The sequence below is a fragment of the Tamandua tetradactyla genome, chromosome 1, assembly GCF_023851605.1.
Source record: "Tamandua tetradactyla isolate mTamTet1 chromosome 1, mTamTet1.pri, whole genome shotgun sequence".
Taxonomy (NCBI): domain Eukaryota; kingdom Metazoa; phylum Chordata; class Mammalia; order Pilosa; family Myrmecophagidae; genus Tamandua; species Tamandua tetradactyla.
In genome coordinates, this window is record NC_135327.1 from 233,533,925 (window position 1) to 233,555,693 (window position 21,769).

The 21,769-nt window shown below is 57.0% G+C and overlaps 1 protein-coding gene across 6 annotated transcripts in view; it reads right to left on the reverse strand.

Annotated features, from left to right (window-relative positions):
• PTER (phosphotriesterase related) overlaps positions 1-20,895 on the reverse strand; it is a 57,974-nt gene extending 37,079 nt beyond the window's left edge. For 3 of the 6 annotated variants that reach the window (XM_077155023.1, XM_077154982.1, XM_077155033.1), the window contains exon 1: positions 20,827-20,895. The gene's annotated coding sequence lies outside the window, so the exon portion shown is untranslated. Of the gene's footprint in view, positions 1-9,463; positions 10,126-11,424; positions 11,569-18,856; positions 18,943-20,826 lie in introns of those variants that run through there. The other 3 variants (XM_077155001.1, XM_077155012.1, XM_077154991.1) reach the window with 3 other exon arrangements.
• Between the last annotated feature and the right edge of the window lie 874 nt (positions 20,896-21,769).

Here is a 21,769-nt window from a genome sequence, read left to right on the forward strand (position 1 = left end):
CCCATCCTGCAAACCGTGGGGCCCCCGCAGCCCCCACGTCTCAGGCTCCTTGTTCACCGACCTCACCACAGGGCACCCTCTTGGTGCCCCTTTCACCTTGGGCTCTCACAGCTACGCTCCTTTGGTGAATCCAACAGTAAACTTCATTTAAAAAAATACTCCTTAAAACTAACAGCCGGCGGGCCACGGTGGCTCAGAGTCCCCCTCTGCCATGCCAGAGACCCAGGTCCGGTTCTGGGGCCTGTCCATGACCCCCCCCCCCCACGCCAACCCCCCCATGTGCAGGGGTGCCGGCAGCTACGCTCAGCCGGGGGCCCAGGGAACAAGCCAGACAATGAAGCCATGGGGGGGGCGGGCAACGACTCGCCCCAGGTCATGAGGTCATGTGTCAGCGCGTGGAGGAGGCCGGAGCTGTGATGGAAGCGGCCATGCTTTACCCAACCCAAAACCCACGTCTTCACGGGGACCCGCGGGCCCTGGGGGGGGACGCACAGCACGTGCCCACCGCGTGCCCAGCAGCGTCCACAGGCGCCCAGCCCAGAGAGCATCTGAAAGTACTTTTCCCAAACGCACAGCCGGCCTTGGAGAAGGCCTGCCCAAGGGGCGACCGTCCAGGGCTGAAAGCCAGTCCTGGCCAGAAGCAGCATTCCCTCACCGCTGGGCCACCCAGCCGGACATCGGCTGGGGCGCCAGGAGATCCCGAATCATAGGGCAGCACCACCTGCCAGCACCCCAGGCCCTCGTGAGTCTCATTGGCTGCATAGGGGAACAGGCGTGGGCTTCCACTGGCCAGTGCCGGAAATAAACTGACGAACTATCACAGGCGTTTGGGACACACTCATGCCCAACCCACGGCAGCCCCGCTTTGCCACTTCCAGGAGCTACTACGTATTTCCCGGGTCATACTTTTCAGGGGAAGCAGGTGATTAGACAGGAGGCAATCTGGGGCGCCATGGGTGAGCAGGAAGCCGCAAAGGGAACAGCAGGTACAGGAGGCCAGGTGGAGGTCAAGTCAGGTGTCAGCGAGAAGGGGCTGCCGGCTGCAGCCAGCCCACGGCGAAGCCCCTTGGCCTCTTCCCTCAGGCGTGGAGATGACACAGCCTAAGGAGCTTCAGGGCAACTTTATGTGCCAAGGCCCCTCTGCAAGTAAGGCCCCCACGTCTGGACACCCTGGGCTGTAAACTGGGACTGAGACTCAGCCATGCCAGCCAGCGCCCAGGCCAGCATTTCCAGTGGCAAGTCCAGGGACTCACAGCTCCATTCCTAATCCATGTCCCTCAACAGGGAGACAGAGGTTCCCTCCCTGGTGAGGACACCAGGTTCCTAGATAAGGCCCCGTCTTCCACAGGGGCTAGTTTCCTAGGACCTTCCCCCTGCCTGGTCCTCCAGCTTTACTTTCCCCCTGTCCGGTGGTTTCCAGCTGTGACCCTCACTCTGCCTGGTGGTCCTTTAGCCGTGACCCTCACTCTGCCCGGTGGTCTCCACCTGTGTCTTCCCCCTGCCTAGGTGGTCTCCAGCTGTGACCCTCACTCTGCCTGGTGGTCCTCCAGCTGTGCCTTCCCCCTGCCTGGTGGTTTTATATATGTATTCCGGAGAGGCACAGGAAGACTGCAGTCTGGATTGATGGATAAAACACTACCACTTTTACTACAAAACTGACAAACCGCCTATTTAATTGATGTATATTTGAAAGAGCAAAGTTGCTAAGTTTTGAGCTTACAAACTGTGAGTCTTTGTGAAAAGAATCACTTAAGAAATGTCACCTCCTCTGGGAACTCCCTCTAACAAGCTCTGGCAGAACTAGTTGATGCTGTCCTCTGATCACACACAATGTAACAACGGGTAAGAAAAGATTAAAGAACAAACTGTAACCAAACACTGCTCTGAGCGGAAGTCTGTCTTTTCATGGGCTGGGGCACAGATCTGGAAGTCAGGGTTCCTTGCAGCTTGTGAGCCCTTTGCAGCCAGCATTCAGCTCGGAACTGCTCCATGCTCAGCAAACCGGCAAGGAGCTGTAAATGGTTTTCCACGGGAGAGGAGAGAGCTCCTCCAGCAGGGAGGAGAACAAGCTTCCACCCACACTGTGCAGCGAAGAGCAGCCCCATCTCAAAGAACCTCAGGCGGTTTGCAGAGTGTGCCCTGGAAGTCTCAGCACCGCACAGAGCTGCCCTGTGGCCAGCAGGAGAAGGGGTGCCGGGCCCCGCCTCAGGGAAAGAACTTTGCTATAGTTCAGATGCGAATTCTGAGCCATCAGAGAGACAGAGGCCCTGGGCAGTCACTCTTACAGCCTGGTCAAAGGAAACAACCCCTCCAGTTGAGATGTCAAAGAACACAGGTCTTAAAAGGATAAAAGAAGGAGAAGAGAAGAGCATCCAAGGCCGCTGCGGCGGACTGGCGTGCCCTTCGTTCCTGCTTTCCTGGGGCGGGGAGCCCATCCCAGGGAGGACCTCCCTGCTGGTCAGGGCGTGGCCACGCCAAGGCCTCCCACAGGGAGCTGCGGCCACGAAGCCAGACGGGAGGGGACATGCCGCAGGAGGGGCAGAGGCTGGCGCAGCAGGGGCAGGGCTGCAGCCCCAGGGCACCGCGGGACGAAGCCACCCTCTCGCCTTCGCAACGAGTCCCGCTGTCAGTGGTGGTGTCGGCAGCCCTGGCGCAAAAGCACAGAACCGGGACCACGGACAAGAGGCACAGCGCTCTGATACACGCAGTTTTATAAAACAGAGGCTTTGCCTTCCAGTGAATCCCGTGGCTGTCTTTACAACGTTCTAAATAAATGCACACTTTCGTGCCGGTTTGAAGCTATTATGTACCCCAGAAAAGCCGTGTTTTAATCCTGACCCAGTCTTGAGGGGGCAGCTTTATTTCAATCATCATTCAACACTGTAGGGCAGAATCTTTTGATTAGGTTATCTCCACAGAGATGCGACATGCCCACTTGTGGGTGTGGCCTTTTGATTAAATGGAGATGTGACTCCACCATTCAAGGTAGGTCTTGATTAGTTTACTAGAGCCCTTCAAGGGGGAAATAGTTTGGAGAAACCTCAGATGCAGACACTTGGAGAATAGTTGCTTCAGAGCTGACAAGAGACATGGATGTTTGGAGATGCCTGGAGTGTCAACAGAGAGAGTAGATGCCTAGACGCAGGCAGAACCCAGCAGATGTCACCATGTGCCTTCCCATGAGATGCTGACAAGCCAGAACCCGGAGTTGTGTCCTGGAGGAGCTAAGTGAAGGCCCACAGACACTTAAGAGAGGAAACCACTGGCATCGGAAGCTGGAAACAACAGAACCAGGAACAAGGACCAGCAGACACCAGCCACATATCTTCTCATGTGACAGAGGTTTTCCGGACAGCATCAGCCTTTCTTGAGAGAACATTGCCTCTTGTTGGTGCCTTAATTTGGGCATTTTCATGGCCTTAGAACTGTAAACTTGCAACTTAATAAATTCCTTTTTTAAAGCCATTCTGTTTCTGGTATACTGCATTCCAGCAGCATTTAGCAAATGAAAACAGACCATCTCAATAAATAAGATAACTTCAAGCAGAGGTAAATTCTGTGAAGAAAACAAAGCTGTAAAACAATATCTGGGACTGGAGAAGGACTGTTTAGGATGGATTGATAAAGAAAGAAAATAATTCAATGACTTGAAAATCAGTTTGAAGGAAGCCAATTTTCCAACTGCAAATAACTATCGTGACTGATTACTGCACATTCCAGTGGAGGGGCGGTGGTCTGGGGGCAGCTTTACTCTCACTGAGGCTGTCCCTTAGCTTTTCTACCTTGGCCATGAGGTTCAAGGGTTGTCTGCCCCTGCGGCTAAATGTCCATTTAATTGTGTTGCACGTTTCAGAGGTGGGACTTGTGGCTCTCTGCACATTTTCACTCGAGCAAGTGGGATTTCCTGTAAACCCAGCGCGCCATCCTCCAGATAGACACCCTCTCCACCTGCCCTTGGCTCAACCGCCCGAGACTGGCCTAAGGGACTGTCTTAGAGTTTTAGATGCCTTGGCCATGCAACAAATGGATCTTTGGGGAACAGCTTCTCCCACAACTGCGAAAAGTTGATCCCTGCAACAAATCCCTCGTTTCATATCCCTCTTGGTTGTTTGCTTCTCGGAGCAAACCCTAATTTGTCAAAAGTGGGAAGGCATTTCAGGGCTCGGCTTAGGGTTGGCCAGCGGGCAGCAGGGGCCGGAGGGTGGACTGTGATCCTGACAGCCAAGTGGGGCCTGGCCCAAGGGCTGAAGACCGCAGGGCAGAGAGAGGCAGGGAGATGGGGTAAAGGGGGAGGGGGAAGGGGAGGGGGGAGGGGGAGGAAGGAGGGGGAAGGGAAGAGGGGAGAGAAAGGGAGGGGGAGGGGAAGAGGTGGGGAGACAGGGGAGGGGGGAGGGAGAGAACAGGCACGTGAAGATGGTCAGCCCTGCAGGTCACTGCCAGGCAGGGCCTGAGGAAGCCATAAGGGCTCCCTGTCCAGTCAGCTCGCTAGGACGCTTCCCGTGGGGGAGGGGAAGGAGGGAGGGGACGAGGGAGAGAGGAGGGCGAGGGAGGATCTGTCTGCACCGTGCATGGTGCCCAGAGGAGATGTGTCCTCTGCGGGGAGAGCTCTCGTCTACCTCTGTCCTTACACAGGTCACCAGCATTTTGTTGGCATCTGTGAAAGCAAGCTGAAGTCAACAGAAAAAGAAAGCAACTAGTTTATAACTTAAAGAATGAATAAAACAGCCAAAAATTGTACTCCTGAGGAAATAAAGTAAAATTTGATTTGCTATAGCTTTGAAATTTCAGCAAGGTTACATTTTTCTGGCTGAAATTAATAAGTGAATTGGTCACATAATATGTAGAACTATACCCCAAATCCCATTAGGTTAAAACATACTAAAATAGTTAATTTTTTTTATACACAAATAGGACTGTCTAGTTTAAATTATGCCTACTTAGTGATAAATGAAGAGACAGAGGCTGCACATGTAAAATTCTCATGCCTGCAAACGAAACTTAAAGAATGGTGCATTTTCCAATACTTTGTAGAGAATATGACACAACAGAAAACTGATCCAGATTTCAAATAATTGACCAAATGTCCAAATACCAAATAATCAGGGAATTGATTGGGAATGACTGTGGCCGGAGCAGTCCCAAAACATAGTGGAGGAGGGACACGGGCTCCTGTGCGGTGTGAGCGGGACTGGACAGTGAAACATTTGAAACATGCCCCAGGTTTAAGGGCCGCGGGCGGGACACCAAGCCGCCCTCTGAAGTCTTCTGGAGAGAACTCCCGCTTGATGCTTCAGGACAAGCGCACACACCACCTTGAGCAGGGTGTGGTCTCCATGAAGCTTTCCGTTGTGAGTGCGAAGGGCCCCTCGCGTGTACCCACCGGACCCTCATGCCAGGTCTCAGCCGCGCTGTTCCACGTGGGGGACCCGTCGCAGGGACAAAAGGGTCTTTATACCAAAGACTGCACTGTGGCACTACTTAGAACAGCGGCCAGACGTTATGGGATTTCACATTGAGGATGGAGTAGTATGCAACCACTCAAGTTATGTTTTCAAATATTTAATGATGTAGGAAAATGCTCTTATTATAACATGCAAGCAGCAAAATGAAAACCTGCATTTTAAGGATGATGAAAAATTGACTTGGAGAGTATATATCCATATATACCCAGGACTTACTGACTAGAAACTCTAAAGTGCTGTTTTTATCTTTGGGTGGTAGAGGAGGGAAGATAACTACTTTTCCCTTCATTACTGTGCATGTTATTTTCCAGTTTTTTAGGTTTATTATTACGCTTATAATCATCAAAGAATTGGGGGGAATCAGTGTTCCCAGGAAAACCGCTCAGACACTGTCCTAATGTCACATGTCAAATAACACAGACACCGAGACCCAGAAACGAATACGCAGCCAGCACAGGCCTGTGGCCTCAGGGACGCCGCTGCCGCTCGAGCTCCCCAGACGCCCGCCCAGAGGGAAGGACCAGGGAGGGCGACGGGCTCAGGGCCTAGAAGGCTCCAGTACCGGCTGGACCCAGCACGCGCCTGCCCTCCCAGGTGCACCGCGCATCTCCCCGCGTCAGACCGGCTGCCACCAGCTTCTTGAGCCCGGCAGGGGTGGGCCCAGGGTGGGCCAAGGCTGGGCTTGGCCGGCCCCGTGCGGGGTGGACACGTGGGGTTTGTTTGTTTGTTTCCCCTCTCACTAAGGGAAGGCACGGCAGGAGCGCGCTGGCCGTGCTGCAGCCAACCTGACAGCTGAGCCCCGGGGAGCCCCGGCTCCTGGGCTAACTTCCTAAACACACCGCCCCCACCCTAACTTCTTTTTAAGGCAGTTTAATTCCAAAATATCCCCCCTAGAAACCCAGAACCCCCCTCCCCGTCCCCCATCCACAGATCCACGGACCCAGGAGGGCCTCCAGCCTTAGAATGCCTCCTGCGCTGCTCGGTGCAGCCGGGGCTGCGTGCTCAGGGATGGCACACCCAGGCCAGGCCGCGGGCTGCAGGGCCCCCGCGGTGACCCGCTTCGAGCCGCAGGGGCTAGCATGGGTCCCACGTCCCTCCTCAGCAAGCAGAGGTGCCGAGGCCTGAGCAAACCTGGGTGGCCACGAGGGGCTGCCCACCGGCTCCGCCCTCCACACCACACTGACCGCTCGAGGCTGCACTGGCTGTGCACACTAGTGAGCCCTCCGCCCGCCTGCAGGCCCGGCCTCCAGCCCCACCTTCCCGGCACCCACGGGGTTGCCTGGCAAACGCCAATTCAAGGAAGCAATGCCTGCTGAGCCAGGAGGCAGGAGAGGGGCAGAAACGCCAAGGTGCATCAGAAGCCGCGGGGTCCTAGGGTATGGCCTGCCAGACGTCAGAAGTCACCTGGGATGGGGAGCAGAGCCCCTGAGAGTCGGGAAGGGGGCGCAGAGCAGGGTGCCACCAGAAGACATCACTGAGAAGGGGGCTGGGAAGGCTTCCTGGAGGAGGTGGCATCCAGGCCTTGGGGCACTAGGAGGATGTAAGAGGCCGACATTCAGAGGAGGGGAGCAAAGGTGAGCTGCAGGCGCGTCTGCAGCCTACAGAGGCTGTGAGTCTTGTGCGAGGACAGTGAGGAGAGCAGAGAGGGGCCAGGGCAAGGGCCCCCGCCACAGGGGTGCTTGGCACAGGCTGGGCCCCTCCTTTCCCCTCCACCCCAGGAGTGCCGTGGCCTCGCTGGCTCTGCTCACCAACCTGTGGCGTCTCAAAAGTTTGTTCCACAAGGCAAGACCCGAGAGCCTGCTGACCTCCCAAAGGCGCCGCTCACTGAAGGGAAAACTAAAGCACGACACTTGGAGCAGTGAGAAAGCACAGCAAGATGGAACTCCAACCCCCAGCGTGCACCGAGGATGGCTGCGAGCTCCACGCCACGGGGTCATCACCAAGCCCGGCTCTGGGGTGGCCGGTCTCGTTTCCGCAGGGGTCACCCTGTGGCCAGCGAGGGGCAGGACCAGCCCCAGGCGCTGACCTGCGAGGCCCACCTGGGAGGTGGACAATCCACGTTTGCTATGACTGTTCCCAGCCCCCGGTAAGGACATGGGTTTTTATTCTGGCCCACGTGACGGGCCCCGCAGGCTCCCAAGGCCAAGCACGTGGGGATGAAAAGCTGTGGGCAGTCCGTGGGCTCTGAGGCCGCAGCCCGGACAGGCCCCTTGGTGTACCAGGGAAACCTACAGCCTTGCTTGGGACAGGCGCGGGCCAGGGGCCGCTTTGTTGGCCCTGACGTGGCATCACTTTGGCCACGTGTTGGGGGCCCCCCAGGACCCCCAGCTTCCCTGCACCCCAGTTCCCTCAGCCGCTCCTCCCAAAGGGCTGCCCACACCGGACCCGTAGGCCGCGGCCAGGGGCGTGGGGCCAACAGGAACCCTGAGCCGGTCCCCGCGTGTGGGTCCCTGTGGCCCGACCCCTTGAGGCAGCCATGTGGGCATCTGCTGACTGGCCACGCTGCACACAGCGAGGCCCGAGCTCGGGGTGGCAGGGCTTGGACACCCCGCCCGGACACTTCCTAAGAGAGGCAAACGTCTGGGTCTAGACTTCCTCCGCTGAGGCCTCAGAGCGGTCAAGGCGGATGAACCTCAGACAGCAATGGTGAGGTCAGCCGTGCCACCGACGCTCAGAAACCCACGGTCCTGCCGAGTGTGGGGAAGACTGCCGAGTGGGGAGGACCGCCGAGTGGGGAGGACCGCCGAGTGGGGAGGACCGCCCAGTGGGGAGGACTGCTGAGTGGGGAGGACCGCTGAGTGGGGAGGACCGCCAAGTGGGGAGCGCCATGCTGCAGCCTTGGCCAGAGGCCCGGGGGGTAGCTGAGGCCGCCTGCAGACCCCACCTGAACCAAAAGCCTCTTTGGCCGATGAGCGGTCGCCTGGGCACGAGACCCGGGCCTGGGCTGTGTCCACGCGTGACGCCCTCGCGGCTACTCTAACAGGCCGCTCGGTGCTCCAGAGAAAAAGCCTCACAAAATTAGGGAAATCACCTACTGTCAAGTAAGAAGGTTAATTAATCCCTAAATACAAATGTGCATCTAAATATAAAATGAATGTACTTGCTAATATATTTCCCCCATAACAATAACCTTAAGTCTAAATAATTTAGGAAGATTTGCCTTGGACTATATATTAAGTTGTTATTTAGTAATCATTGCTTTTTGTCTGCTTCTTAAGGATTCACGGAAAGCCACAGATTAGGCATTATTCTCCATCATTTTCTCTCGATTTGCACAAATATGCATACACAAGGTTCAGTTCTAACCATCCTTTAACAATATTGCAGGTTCCCAAAGGAGCTGATGCTAAATCTATGTTTCAGATTAGAGTCATGTCTGCAACTTTTATTTTAATACATTCCTTAAAGAAAGACATCTGAAGGCAAATTACAAATCCACTGCTAAAACCTGTTGAATCATCAAATGCCATCTAAAAAAGACATGGGTTTGAACCTAGACGGATGGTTTTTAAGTACTCATTAATAAAATGTACAATCTTTAATTAAAATAGTTAAGGCTCAGTGACTGAGTGCTATTTGACCTGTAGTGTCGGAGGGGCAGGGTGCTGCCCTCACGGTCGGGCGGGACGCCTGAGGCCCTGACCTCGGGCGGGCTGGAAGGCCCTGGACTTGGCTGGCTTCCCTGCTGCCCTCCCACTGGTGGCCGTGCTCGTTCCTAAACCAGGCTGGATTCATCGCATCTGGTCAGCTGGGCCCCGCGAATGCTGCCCCGTGCCCCTCCTAGCACGGTAAAGGGCTGGGGGTCCAGGCAGGCCCACCACCGGGAAGTGGTAAGAACCATGACAGAGCCCACGGCGCACTCAACGCTCTCGAGACAGGTGGAAACCCGTGCCTGGGCAGCCCTGCCACCGCGCCATGGGGACCGCGGCGGAGCCCCCGTCAGCCCGGGACCTCCAGCTCCCCCCCAGCGGGGCACCGTGCCCCCCGCACACTCGGCTCACCTCAGGCTTCTCGGTTAAGGTCCACCACCTACCTCGTGTCCGCCTCAGCCACAGGGCTGCCCAGAGTCCGAGTGCCCAAGGCCGCCGTCCCCGCACGCCAGGGGGGCGAGTCCTGAGCACGGTAGGAGGTGCCGGGGGCCACGGCACTGCCCGGCAAGGAGGGTGCCCAGCAGGAAGCCTGCAGGTTCTGTCCACTCAGGTGACCTGCGAGACCGTCCAGCTGAGGCGACCGTCACAGGACAACCAAAGACACGTCGCCTGGACTCCCCTGGCCAAGCAAAGATTGTCAGGTGGAGGGGACAGATGAATCAATAAGTAGGTTTAAGAGTATTGTAATGCAAACTTTTGAAGTACAGATGTGTTTCTATGCATAGAAAATAGTGCAAAAAAAAAAAAATACTCCGAGACCCTCCTATGGGTTCTCTGCAGGGAGAAGGATTTTTTAATTTAGTTTTCCTTTGCCTTTTTTTCCCATTGTGTTCAACTATTTTGTCTGATTTTAAATATGGATTAATTTTGCTGTATATAAAAAAGTTACTTTCCAATGAAAAAACCTAGATAATTTGCTTTAGCCTTTCATGTTGAGGGAGGGTAATCTTCCATCACACGGCTTCAAAACGCTAAGTGGTGTGAAGGCCTGGGGTCCCAGCCCGTTTCAGTTCCCTCAGGGACGGGAACATTTTAGCCTTGGGAGGGAGGAGGCTGCAGCAGGGTGGGGCTGGGGGGGTGGGGGGATGGCGGGGGCTGGGGGGGGAGATGGTGGGGGCTGAGGGGGATGGTGGGGGCCGGGGGGGGGATGGCGGGGGCCGGGGGGGGAGATGGTGGGGGCTGGGGGGGATGGTGGGGGCCGGGGGGGGATGGCGGGGGCTGGGGGGGATGGCGGGGGCTGGGGGGGGATGGCGGGGGCCGGGGGGGATGGCGGGGGTGGGGGGATGGCGGGGGCCGGGGGGATGGCGGGGGTGGGGGGGATGGCGGGGGTTGGGGGGGATGGCGGGGGCTGGGGGGGGTGGGGGAAGCGCCGAGCACCAGCTCTCCTGCTGGACCTGAGCTTTCACAGTCGCAGGCACTGCAGACAGGCCTGCGAAGGGTTTCCCACCCTCTCTAAGCCAACACTTGGCACAGATTCTCCAGCAGTTTTAATTTCTGGATTGTGGGCCTCCGTCTTCAATTTAAACAAGCATTGCTCTCCGGGTTTAATTACTATTTAATGGAAATACCACTTGCATTCAAATTAGCTCTGGGTTTTCATATCAAGGAACTGCGTCCAAGTTACCGTGTCATTAGAATCGCGGTTGTAAGGGCTCCATAATGTGGTCCCCGTGGGCAGCGCCCGTCGCTGCGGTGCCATAAGCACGCGGTGCCATAAGAGCGCAGCGCCCGCGGCGGCCAGCGGACACTAGAGCAGTTTGGAGGTGTCAGCACAGCCCCGGGAGAAATCATCTCCCCGCCGCACTTTGCCCTGGATTCATGGTGATGGGCCACGAGGCGGGAACAAAGCGGCGGGGTCTGCGCGCGGCCCCCGCAGGCAGGCGCCCCCGGACTGTGCCTGCCGCTGGGGGCCTGTCGGGGAACCGCACGCGGCATAGGGTGGCGCCCCCTGAGCTGCGGAAGGAAAAGCAGAGCTGCCCCTGCCTCTTGGGCAGCCTGGCTGGCCAGGCTGACCACGAAACACGGCCGAGGACAGGGGCAGGAGCAGCGGGCTTCCCTGGGGTGGCTGTGCCAAGTCCCACCCTGCGGGGCAGGGGCGCTTGTACCCCAACACGCCCCAAGAACGCTCGCAGGCGCCCAGCAGGCGCAGGCAGGAGGGACCCTTGCTCTCCACAGCCAGGAGGCCAGGACCAGCGGAAAGCAGAGCCCCCCACCTCCCCAAGGGCCCCGTGGGTGCCCACAGCTTCCACACCCGTGCATGGCCCTGGGGAAGCCCCTCCATGAGCCCGAGCCACAGCCCCGGGCCTGCAGACCTGCGTGGACGGGGGCCCAGGACTGGGTGAGCCCTGGGCTTGGAGTTGCAGCCGCTGGGCTGGGGGCGGACACCTGGCTGCTGGGCTGGGAGTGGACACCTGGCCAAATGCCCTCTCTCCAGCAGCTGCTCCTCTGGGCTGAGGCTGCTGTGAGTGCCTGGGAGGCCCAGAGCCCCAGGGTGGCTTCCACAGAGCAGACACCGCCCCCCGCATTCCCCCCCCCCCCCCCCCCCCCCCCGCATTCTGCCTCACTCCCCGCCCCCGCAGCCATCACCCAGGGAGGATAAAGGCCAGTGCTGCCCTCAGGAACCGATTACGTAAAGGAACAGGCTGTCCTGTGTCCGAGTTATTTTTAGCCTCCCAGGTGGACTCTGCCCGCCCAGGCCAGCCCCGGTCTCAGCACCACGCGGGAGGAACCTGCCCGCAGCCTCCCTTGCTGCAGCAGCCCTCACTCTTCTCCCCGTGAATTAACGCAGAAAAGTACGCACGCCAAGGCGACGACCAGCATTTGCTATTATCTACTCTGCTGTGAGACGTGATCACAGATGACAAATCAACAACTCAGGAGGTCTGAACTCGTGCTCGCCATGAGCCACAGCCCCATTTATTTCGTCAAATGTACGTTAACTCTGCCTGGAAAAACACCAGCATGTCTCTCATCCAAGTAAAATTATTTCTGATAATGTTCAATAGGGAAATTCATTTGATGAAACAATGGTCACTAGAAAAATCCCTCAAGTGCCACCAAAATTGTTAATTTACTATATTTCAAGAAATGGAAGAATGGACACACGGGGCGACATCCTCCTGAACGCACGTCCCCAGAAGGAGAAAAGCCGGGACTTTACCGACGGCACGAATGTCTGGAACGTGCTGACGTCCTAACGTCTGTACGTCCCTGAGATGTGGGCAACGCTCCCTCATTAACAAAACAGGGCACTGATTTACTCTGCACAGGACACACCCCAGTCTTCCTTCTTCATCAAGTAACTCTTATTTAATCGCCTTATTACACGCACTATTCTATGCTACAGTCCACACTGTTACATGCCACTGCGGTAAATGATATACACTTTAATGAGAGGTGGTGGCCCCGTGCGTCCGTCCGTCATGCAGCTTCAACCATAAATTCCAGTTTGAGGCAAGTTTGAAGGGGAAATCCATGTGTCAGCTCATCCAAAACCCCATCGACGGCCCCAATGTCACCGACACACACGGCCAACACCCACCCTGGGAGGATTTCTGGCTCTCAACTCACAACAAGGTATTGTTTCAGGATTTAAAACAAAACAAAACAAACAAACAATTTGCTCTTCTGAAAGAAGGTTGGAAAGGTTTCTGGAATCAACAATGTTTTCCCCACTTCTCTTGATTCTGTCCACCTGAAACACCTGTGTGCAGGGGGAACCGGACAGGTGAGGCTGAGCCTCGGGGCTCGCGCACCTCCCCACTCCAAGGTGGGGCCTTCCCAGGCCCTGGACATGGCGTCTCTCCGCAGGGCCCCTGCCTCTCCGTTTTCACCTGGAACAGGGATGGACACCGAGAGGAACTGCCGGAGGCTGTGAGCACCTGGCCACCCCAGGAGGTTTTCACTTAGGCTCGGATTAAGTATCTGCCGGTCGTGACGGCACCTACCTGGGTGGTCACGGCACGCCAGCAAGGACGCTTGTGCACGTGCACTGCCCGATAAGCTGGATGGGGTCATCTCGTGCGCAGCTCCCATTCCCTCTGTCCCCACGTGCAGGCTGCCCCGAACTGGGTGGGCCACCTAAGGCTGGCGGTCAATGTCCGGCTGCTCACATTTGACTGTCAAGAAAGAAAACTCCAGAAGGGACGGTTTCCACATGGAGACCGCAGCCCCCGCAGCAAGCCTGTGGAGAGGGTGGCCACGCAGGGCCCTTGCAGGTGAGACACAGCCCGCGGGGTCGGCATGCACAGTGCAGAGGCCCTTGCCTCAATCACCCACCGAGTGTCACGGGAAAGCGGCCGAGCACAGGAGGCACAGGAGGCCGGAAGCAGCGCCAGGGCACAAGATGAGATAACTTTGAGAGACTTAAAATATTCTAAAAACCAACACATATCTAATTTTGAAAATAGTGAGCAATATCAAGACAGAAACCTTTGTTGGTATGCAATAATACTAAGGATTTTGTGGTCGCAGTGGACTTTCAATTACACAAGAGCATTAAATTAACACCAATATTTACCAATATTCTCTCCAACCACCAAATAAGTATCCAATTAAGCTGCTGCAAGATAAGCTGCTACTGCTCTGGATTTCATGAAAAGGACTAATAATTACTGTTTTAACAGTTGCTGCGAAGACTCGGTGTTTGCTGGGAGAACACCCCACGCTCTCAGTGAGGAAGAGGAAAACAAAAGGCTGATTAGCTTCGTGAATTCAGCGGGGGGCAGAGGTGATTTAGAACTAAGCACTTCGCTCTGTGAAAACAGAATTTACTAGGCAAGCCCCAGTCAAAATCAGCAGCGGGCATTCAGCAGCTGCCATGGCCTGCACTCCAGCGGTGGCACGCGTTTCCCGGGGAAGGGCCGTCCCAGCACCAAAGGGCAGCAGCTCCACCCAAAGCCCCACCCACCCCTGGTAGGTGAGAGAAAAGGGCAGAGGCTTCGCCTGCAGGACTGGAGGCCCAGCACAGCCCACGGCCCCCCGGCCTGCAGCGAGATGGCCGGAGCCACATGCCAGACGCCCTGGAGGCTGCCTGACAGGAAGTGTGGGCCCCTTTCACAGGGGACAGAACAGCTTCTGAGGCACATCTATCGATTTCACTAGCTCACCCATGAATATTCCTCTTTGCTGGAAAACCGGGAAGGACGCTTGGGCTGGTTCGAGGCTGGTATGTACCCCAGAAAAGCCATGTTCCTTTTCCTAGTCCCATCAACTGGGGGCAGACCTACTGTTCGGGGGGGGGATCCTTTTGATTAAGTTGTTTCCATGGAGATGTCACCCACCCAAGTGTGGGTGGGACATTTTGATCATAGTTTCCATGGAGATGCAGAAAGAAAATACCCTGAGGGAAGCTGCTTGAAACCAGAAGCCAAAGGACCAGCAGATGCCTGCCCCATGCCTTCCCAGCTGACAGCGGTGGTTCAGATGCCCTCAGCCTTTCTTGAGTCAAGGTCTCTTTCCCTGGATGCCTCGGTTTGGATATTTTTATGACCTGAGAACTGTTAATGTGTAGCTTAATAAATTCACTTTATAAAAGCCAACTCATTTCTGGTATATTGCATTTCCAGCAGCATTAAACTAAAACAGTCCTGAAAATTTAAAATATGCATATTGTTATTTTCAAAATAAAAGGAGAAGCTGAATTTCCACCCCCTTTGGGTGTTGAGTCTTTATGTCCTTAGTCCTGAGCACCGGCCTCTTGGCCATTTCTGCCACGTTGGGTGGAGGCACTCTGGGAACGAGGGCCCCTGCTCTGTCTCCAGGATAACAACCTCAGCAGCACCTTTCCCAGGCAAAGTTGAGGGCTTGCGTCTCAGACTGTGCCTGAGTAATGAGCCAGGGTCTGCTGGATTATGCTGCAGTAACAAATAAATCCCCAAATTTTAGGGTCTCAACACAACTAACACTTATTTCTGGCTCATGGGATGCACTTAACAGAGGGTGGCAGGGGACGTACCCCCCGTCTGCATTCTGTGACCCCACGGGGAGAGTGGCACGATGCAGAGAGCCGGCGGCCATGTGCCAAGGGAAAGAGTGGCAAGTCTCTCACGGCTCCTGAGGCTTCCACCAGGAATGACTTGTGTCCTCTCACTTGCATTTCACCGGCCGAAGCGTCACATGAGCACATCTACCCGGAGGGGGCAGAGACCTGGGCAAGGCTAATGGCCCCCCAAAGGAGTACCCAGGTATACATGCTCGAGCAGAGCCTACCTTCAGGAGACAAAGCCAGAACCACAGGGCCAGTCTGTGCCAGCTGGGGCCAGGGGTCTATGAATGCGAAGGCTTCTGTTATCAAAGCCCCATCAGAAGAAGCGGGGCCGCTGGCAGCACAGCACGGAGGGCACTGAGGCTAGCAGAAGAGCCCTGCTGGTTTACCGGGAAGGGATTCCAACATCATTTCAGAGCCTCCTATTCACGTCCAGCTCAGAGCTCCTGAGAAGGCTGGAGCTTGGTCAGCCATGGTCCCCTTGATGCCGTATGGTCCACTGTGCATCTGAGACACCCGAGGGCAGGAATGCTTCATGGAGTAATCGTTCAGCACCCACGGAAGCATAGACGACGTTTTCCGAGGTCAGCAGCTCCTCCTCTGCAGTGTGGTTCATCATCTCTTCAAGTTCACTCCCAGGAGCAGCCTCGCCCGGGGGTCCCCCACCTGCCATAATCCCAAGTCCCGGACACCGAGGGCCACAAGGCCAAATTTGCCGCTGTGTGACAGCTGACATGGCGTGGCAGCTCGGCTAGGTGCTTGGCGCAGCACTGCTCTAAGTGTAAACTGAGGGGCTTCGCAGATGGGATTTGGCTGTATGAGCAGCTGATTGCATCTACAACTAACAAGGGAGACCATGCTCAGCAACGTGTGCGTGTGCACCTGAAGGTAGAGGTCTGAAAGCCACACCTGGGGGTTTCACCGTCAGGAGGAGTTCTGCCTTCACATCAGCACTGACTCTTGCTGGAGTTTCTAGTCAGCCACCACTCCTGGGGACTCCGGACTGAGGACGGCAGCGTGAACTTTCCTGGCTTCCAGCTTGCAGCCTGCCCCAAGGAGTCCAGACTTGCCTGCCCCATGTTCACGTGAGCCAATTCCTTGAAATAAATCTCTTTCTATATGTGGCATTCTCTGTTTCCCAGGAGAACGCTGGCGAATGCAGACTTGGTGCTGGGAGTGGGTCTTGAGAAACAAACTTAAGGATGAGATTGCTGAACTGGTGCTCAGGTTTTGGGAACTGGTTCTCTAATCCAATGAGAGTCAAAAGCACCAATGACTCCATTTCCAATTATTGAGAAGGCACTGATAGCCACGTGATTTGGCAACATTTGGAAAATATCACCATGTATACTGTTCCTCAGGCTATGAGAGGACAGCCAGGGTGAGAGTGCATTTGATAGTTTTGCACATTTTTGTTGTGCTAATTAGTATAGAGATTGGCTGGTTGTTCCTAAATATGCTGGAAACAGTTGTGAAGGGAAGGACGTGCTCACGGCATCCGGCAACCAGCTCACGGCGTCCGGCTACCAGCTCAGGGTCCTCACGACTGCCATGAAAGTCTCCCGGGGGCCCGAAAGAAGCCGTCCTCTCTGGCAGGCGCAGAGGTGCGACTTCTGCGGAGTCTCACCCTGGGGAAGCTGGAGTACAATGTGGTTTGCAGGCGCCTGCTGGCAAGCTGAGGCCGTGGCCAGGGAGGAACGGGGCATGTATGCAGACCACGATAAAGGGGGGCACCGAACCCCCCGATTCCGCTGACCCTTCTTTGCGAGACAAAGAAGGCCTCCCCTTGAGGCAGATGGACTCAGCTTTGCGCTGACCCTCTAGGGGACCCTGTGGCCAGGGCCTTGCAAGATGTGCCCCGTCTTGGGACCTCCAGCCCCCATGCGCCTTCGGATGAGGCTGAAGCAGGAGCAGGCCGGGCGGGGACACCAGGCCCCATCAGTGGGGCGTCACCCCAGGAAGACTGCGGTCCTCGTGAACCAAAGACATCTGGGCAGACGAGAGTCAGCAGGGGACAGACGGCCGGGAGTTGGGGGGACAGATGGCCAGCAAGCCCCCTGCAGATGCCAGATGGCGCAGGGGCTGAGGTGGTCCTGAGTGGAGCCGCTGGTGGGGTCCTGATTGTGGCAGACCCCTCCAGCCCTCCCCAACCCCTCAGCCCACCCCCCGCCACGACACTCATGCTGGACGAAACTGCACTTTTTTGGAAATTCTCTTCACTTCAGCCCTAGTCAAAGTATTCTCTGACCCTCGCAGGGCAGGGGAAGCTGGTCCAGCGTGTCACCCCAGAACCTGGCTGGCTCCCCCACTAGCCTCCACAGGAGTTCCTCAGGCTCAGTCCTCCCTGGGACTCCTATGCGCCTGCAACAGCCCCATGGGTGTGGCCTGCAACTCCATGACCTGCAGCCAGATTTCTCCTGTGAGCCACGGTGGGGTGCAGCCAACAACCTACAGAACACTTCCACTGGCGTGGGGGGGCAGCCTCTACCGGCCCCAGCACACCCTCCCACTCCTCCCCGTGCAGTGTCGGGCCTGCTCTGGGGTTCTAGGAAGCCTGCGCTCCCCTCGCCTCCAGACCCTCGGACCACGCCCTGTGGGGAAAACCCTTCCCGGGCACCCAGCACCATCCCTCTAGCCAAGACCAGGCTCCCCAGAGTCCCTGGGCAGCCACACCCAGACTCCAGACCTGCAGACACCCCGAGGTCCTCTTCCACTGTGCTAATGTGCTCAATTTTAGGGTGACTCTTGATGCAACAGGAGACACACAGTCCACAAACCTCAGACCCGAAAGTCCTCTCCCCAGCCTCCCCTCTGGTTAACCAACAGGAAACTCCAAGTTTTCAAGCAAAGGGAGCATCACCCTTGATTTGTCCTTTGCTCTCACCTCTGGACCCAAGCCATCATCAAGCCCCATGGAATCCACAGTCAGGATACCCAGTCCTCAGCACCCTACTTCCACAGGTGCTGGGGGACAGTGGGAAGCAGACATCAAAACTCTCATGGCAGAGTGATAAAGAATTAACAAATAAAGACTGGGCATGGCCTCAGGGAGTGGGTGCTGGTGGGTGGCAGTGCCGGAGGAGTGCCAGGGTGTTTAAGTTGGGCGGCCAGGAAAGCCCTGCTGGGGCCCTACTGGTGGGATCACTTCTCTGGCTCCAGCAGCAGCAGCTGGCCCAAGCCCCCGAGTCCCCGAGTCCCCCACGCCCCCACCTTGTTTGGGCTTTGCCACGGTCTCCCTCACTCAGCCCCAGCCCAGCCACTCTCCAGGTACCCCAGGGCCTCCAGCTAGGACCCATGACCCTGCCCAGCCACCCCTGCCTGGCTTCCCCAGCCTCCCGGGAGCCCATCCCTGCGCGCCCGGGCCCTGCACAGGGAGGGAAGATGGTCTGCCAGGACACAGTGCCCCCAGCCCTGCCGGTCCCAGCCCCTGCTGGCGACGTGTGCCTGCGTCCACCTTACTTGGAGGTGTCCTAACCACCTGCATCCCCAGACCCAGGTGCACAGTACAGACGCAGGGGGGGAGCAGACCGCCCATTCCTGACAACCTCAGATGCAACAGCAAATGTGACAAATGTTCCTAAATGATGAGCCCAGGATCTTATTTCCTAAATCCACAGAGTTCTAGTTTGCTAGAAACGGAATGGCTTTTAAAAAGGGGAATTTAATAAGTTGCTAGTTTACAGTTCTAAGGCAGAGAAAATGTCCCAATAAAACAAGTCTATAGAAACATCCAATCAAAGGCATCCAGGGAAAGGTACCTTGGTTCAAGAAGGCCAATGAAGTCCAGGGTTTCTATCTCAAGTGAGAAGGCACATGGCGATGACAGTCAGGGTTCCTCTCTCATCTGGAAGGGCACATGGCGAACACGGTGTCATCTGCTAGCTTTCTCTTCTGGGTTCCCTTCACAAAGCTCTCTGGGAGGTGATTTCCTTCTTCATCTCCAAAGGTCACTGCCTGGTGGAGTCTCTGCTTCTCACGGCTATGTCATTCTCTGCTCTCTCAGAATCTCTCTTTCTCCAAAATGTTCCCCCTTTTATAGGATTCCAGTAAACTAATCAAGACCCACCCAAATGAGTGGAGATACATTTCTACCTAATCCAGTTTAACAACCACTCTTGATTGAGTCACATCTCCAGGGAGATGATCTAATTACAGTTTCAAACAAACAGTACTGAATAGGGATTAGAAGAAATTGTTGCCTTTACAAAATGGGATTAGGACTAAAACATAGCTTTTCGAGGGTACACACATCCTTTCAAGCCAGCACACACAGGTTTTTAGATCCGGTAAAGGGCTAGAGACCAATTACCTTGATATGCCTAGAAAAGATAAAGGTAGAAAGTGCAGAGTCTCGCAGCCAGGACTGCAGCTGAAACTCGGCCCTGAGCTCTGGGCCCCGGGTGTTTCCCTCCGCAGCCCCCACCGCCTGCCCCATGCCCACCCCGGGACAGACGGCCCCTCTCTACCGGGCATCCTCGGGGATTCCAGATACCTCAGGGCTGGGGAACAAGGGAAGTCAAGAAGACTCTGCTAACGGTTATTAAATGCAAAAACAGAGTTGGGGTACCCCTAATCTGATTCCAAAATCAAGGGATGGAAATAAAAGGTGGCTTGCTTTATTGTAAACTATGTTACACATATTTTAGTAACTTGTATAATGATAAAGAAACAGGCAAATTTCACAAATGAAAACACAATTTCATTGAGTAGTAGTTTGTGAACCTTGGGAATTATCCATTCTAAAATTAAGAGGCTATCTTGACACTGTTAAAAGAGATAAAACAAGAATTTCCCCAGCTAAGAGATCTCAAATGGAGCCAGGAGGTCATCTTGGTGGTGACTCAGGCAGGTCTCAGTAGCCATCACGCACTGCCGCGGTGTCGGGCAAGGGTGTTCCCGAAAACCCTAAGGCAGCCGGACACAAAACCCAAGACGCAGGACGCGGTCAACTCTCTGGGCCTGAAGGCCACCCCAAATGTCCACCAACCAGCAACCACGTGGCTGATCTCCTTTTCCTTTAAAAATCTCCGCCTGGAAATCCCAGGATGGGACATGATTTGGTTGCCACCTGAACCCCAAATAAGTGCCCCAGCTGCCTTGCAGCTCTGCATGCTGTTTCTAGTTGACCAACAGCTGCGCTTTCTCTGCGCTGCACCCACTTCGCGTCCGCAGGGCCGCCCCTCCTAGGTTACCTGGGACTGGGCGCTGTGCTCTAAGCCTGCCCTGCAGCCGCGCACGCCAGCAGACCCCACGCGGTTCTGCGGGGCACTTACGGCTCCTGTCCGCAAAGGCCCCTCGCAGGTCCCTCCCCGGCGGGGTCCCAGGCGCACGGCAGGAACTTGCCGGCCAGTCTGGGCAGGCGGCGCACGTGGGTGCGCGTGGAGTGGCCCGAATGGAGGAGCAGGGGCCCGCCCCGCAATCCGCGCGAGGGGCCGGGCCTTATTAAAGGGGGCTCAACCGCCCACCAAGATCGCGGGTGGGCTGGACGCCCCGCCGCACCCCCGCCTCAGCGCAGTCCCCGACGACGCCCGAACCCTTCCTCCCGGAGGCGCCGAAAGCGCGGCCCGGTCCCCGGGCGCGGCCCACGCGCGATAGCGCCCGCGGGCGTCCAGCCAGGCTCGCGGGGCCTCGCAGGGTCCGGCCGCGTCCAGACCCCCGCGCCCCCGCAGCCGCGCCCGGAGCAGAACGGCCCCCACCCGCACCCCCTACGCCCCCTGCCCCCTCCTACCGGGCTTGGCTCCGGCCCGCGCCGCCGCGCTCTCCCCAGGCCCGGACGGCGCCCCCCGCCCTGCCCCGCTCCGGCCGCCCCGCCCCCTGCCCTTTCCCGAGGCCCAGCCCCTGCCCCAGGCCCCGCCCCGTTGGTCCGCGGGGCGCCCCGGTGCCCTGCGCGAGGCTCTCTGTTGGCAGCCCGGGCTGCGGGGGAGGGCAGGGCGCCCATCTCGCTCCACTGTGGCTGAGCCCGGGGTGGGGAGGGGCTAGGCCCTCCCGGGAAAGCCAGCAACTGTCCAGACGCCGCGACTCCCAGGATAGCCGGAACGTTGGTTCTTCCAAAGTTATGGCTCAGGCCGCGCTACAGGGGACCTGTCGCCTTCCCGAGTGCGTGCGCCTTTGGGGCGCCTCCGTGCCTGGGGCCTGCGGGCAGGGGCAGGGCCGGGCAGTGCCACCCGCAGCCTTGGAGTGCTGCCTCCGTGTCCAGTCAGTCTCATCCTGAATTCTGGGGAGCGGCAGGTGGGTGCTCCTACGGGAGTCGGGGGTGCCCTGCCCATCAGCCCAGATTGACGCTGGCCGCTGGCCTTCACTGGGCCAAGGGCTCAGCCGGGGCTCGCAAGCAGGGGTCCTGCTGATTTACACCCCCTGGCAGTGTCCGCTGACCCCCCACTGCAGGGGAGAGCCCGGGGATGGGGGAGTCACGCACCCAGCCCAGGTGGGGGCCAACCTGGCCCTTGGAGAGGAAAGAAATTAGCATAGATAAGTCAGGGGAGAGGGAAGGAAGGAGGTGGAGGTGAGCCTCTCCTCTCTGGCGGGGAAAGTGAGGACATATTGGGAGGGACTGGGGTGGGGCAGGTGGGCAGGAGGGTTACTGAGGCGGCCACAGGGTGGCTGGAGGAGCCGAGAGGGGGCATCGGCAGGGCCCGCAGCGGGAGAGACGAGAAGCACCACGGAGAACCCTG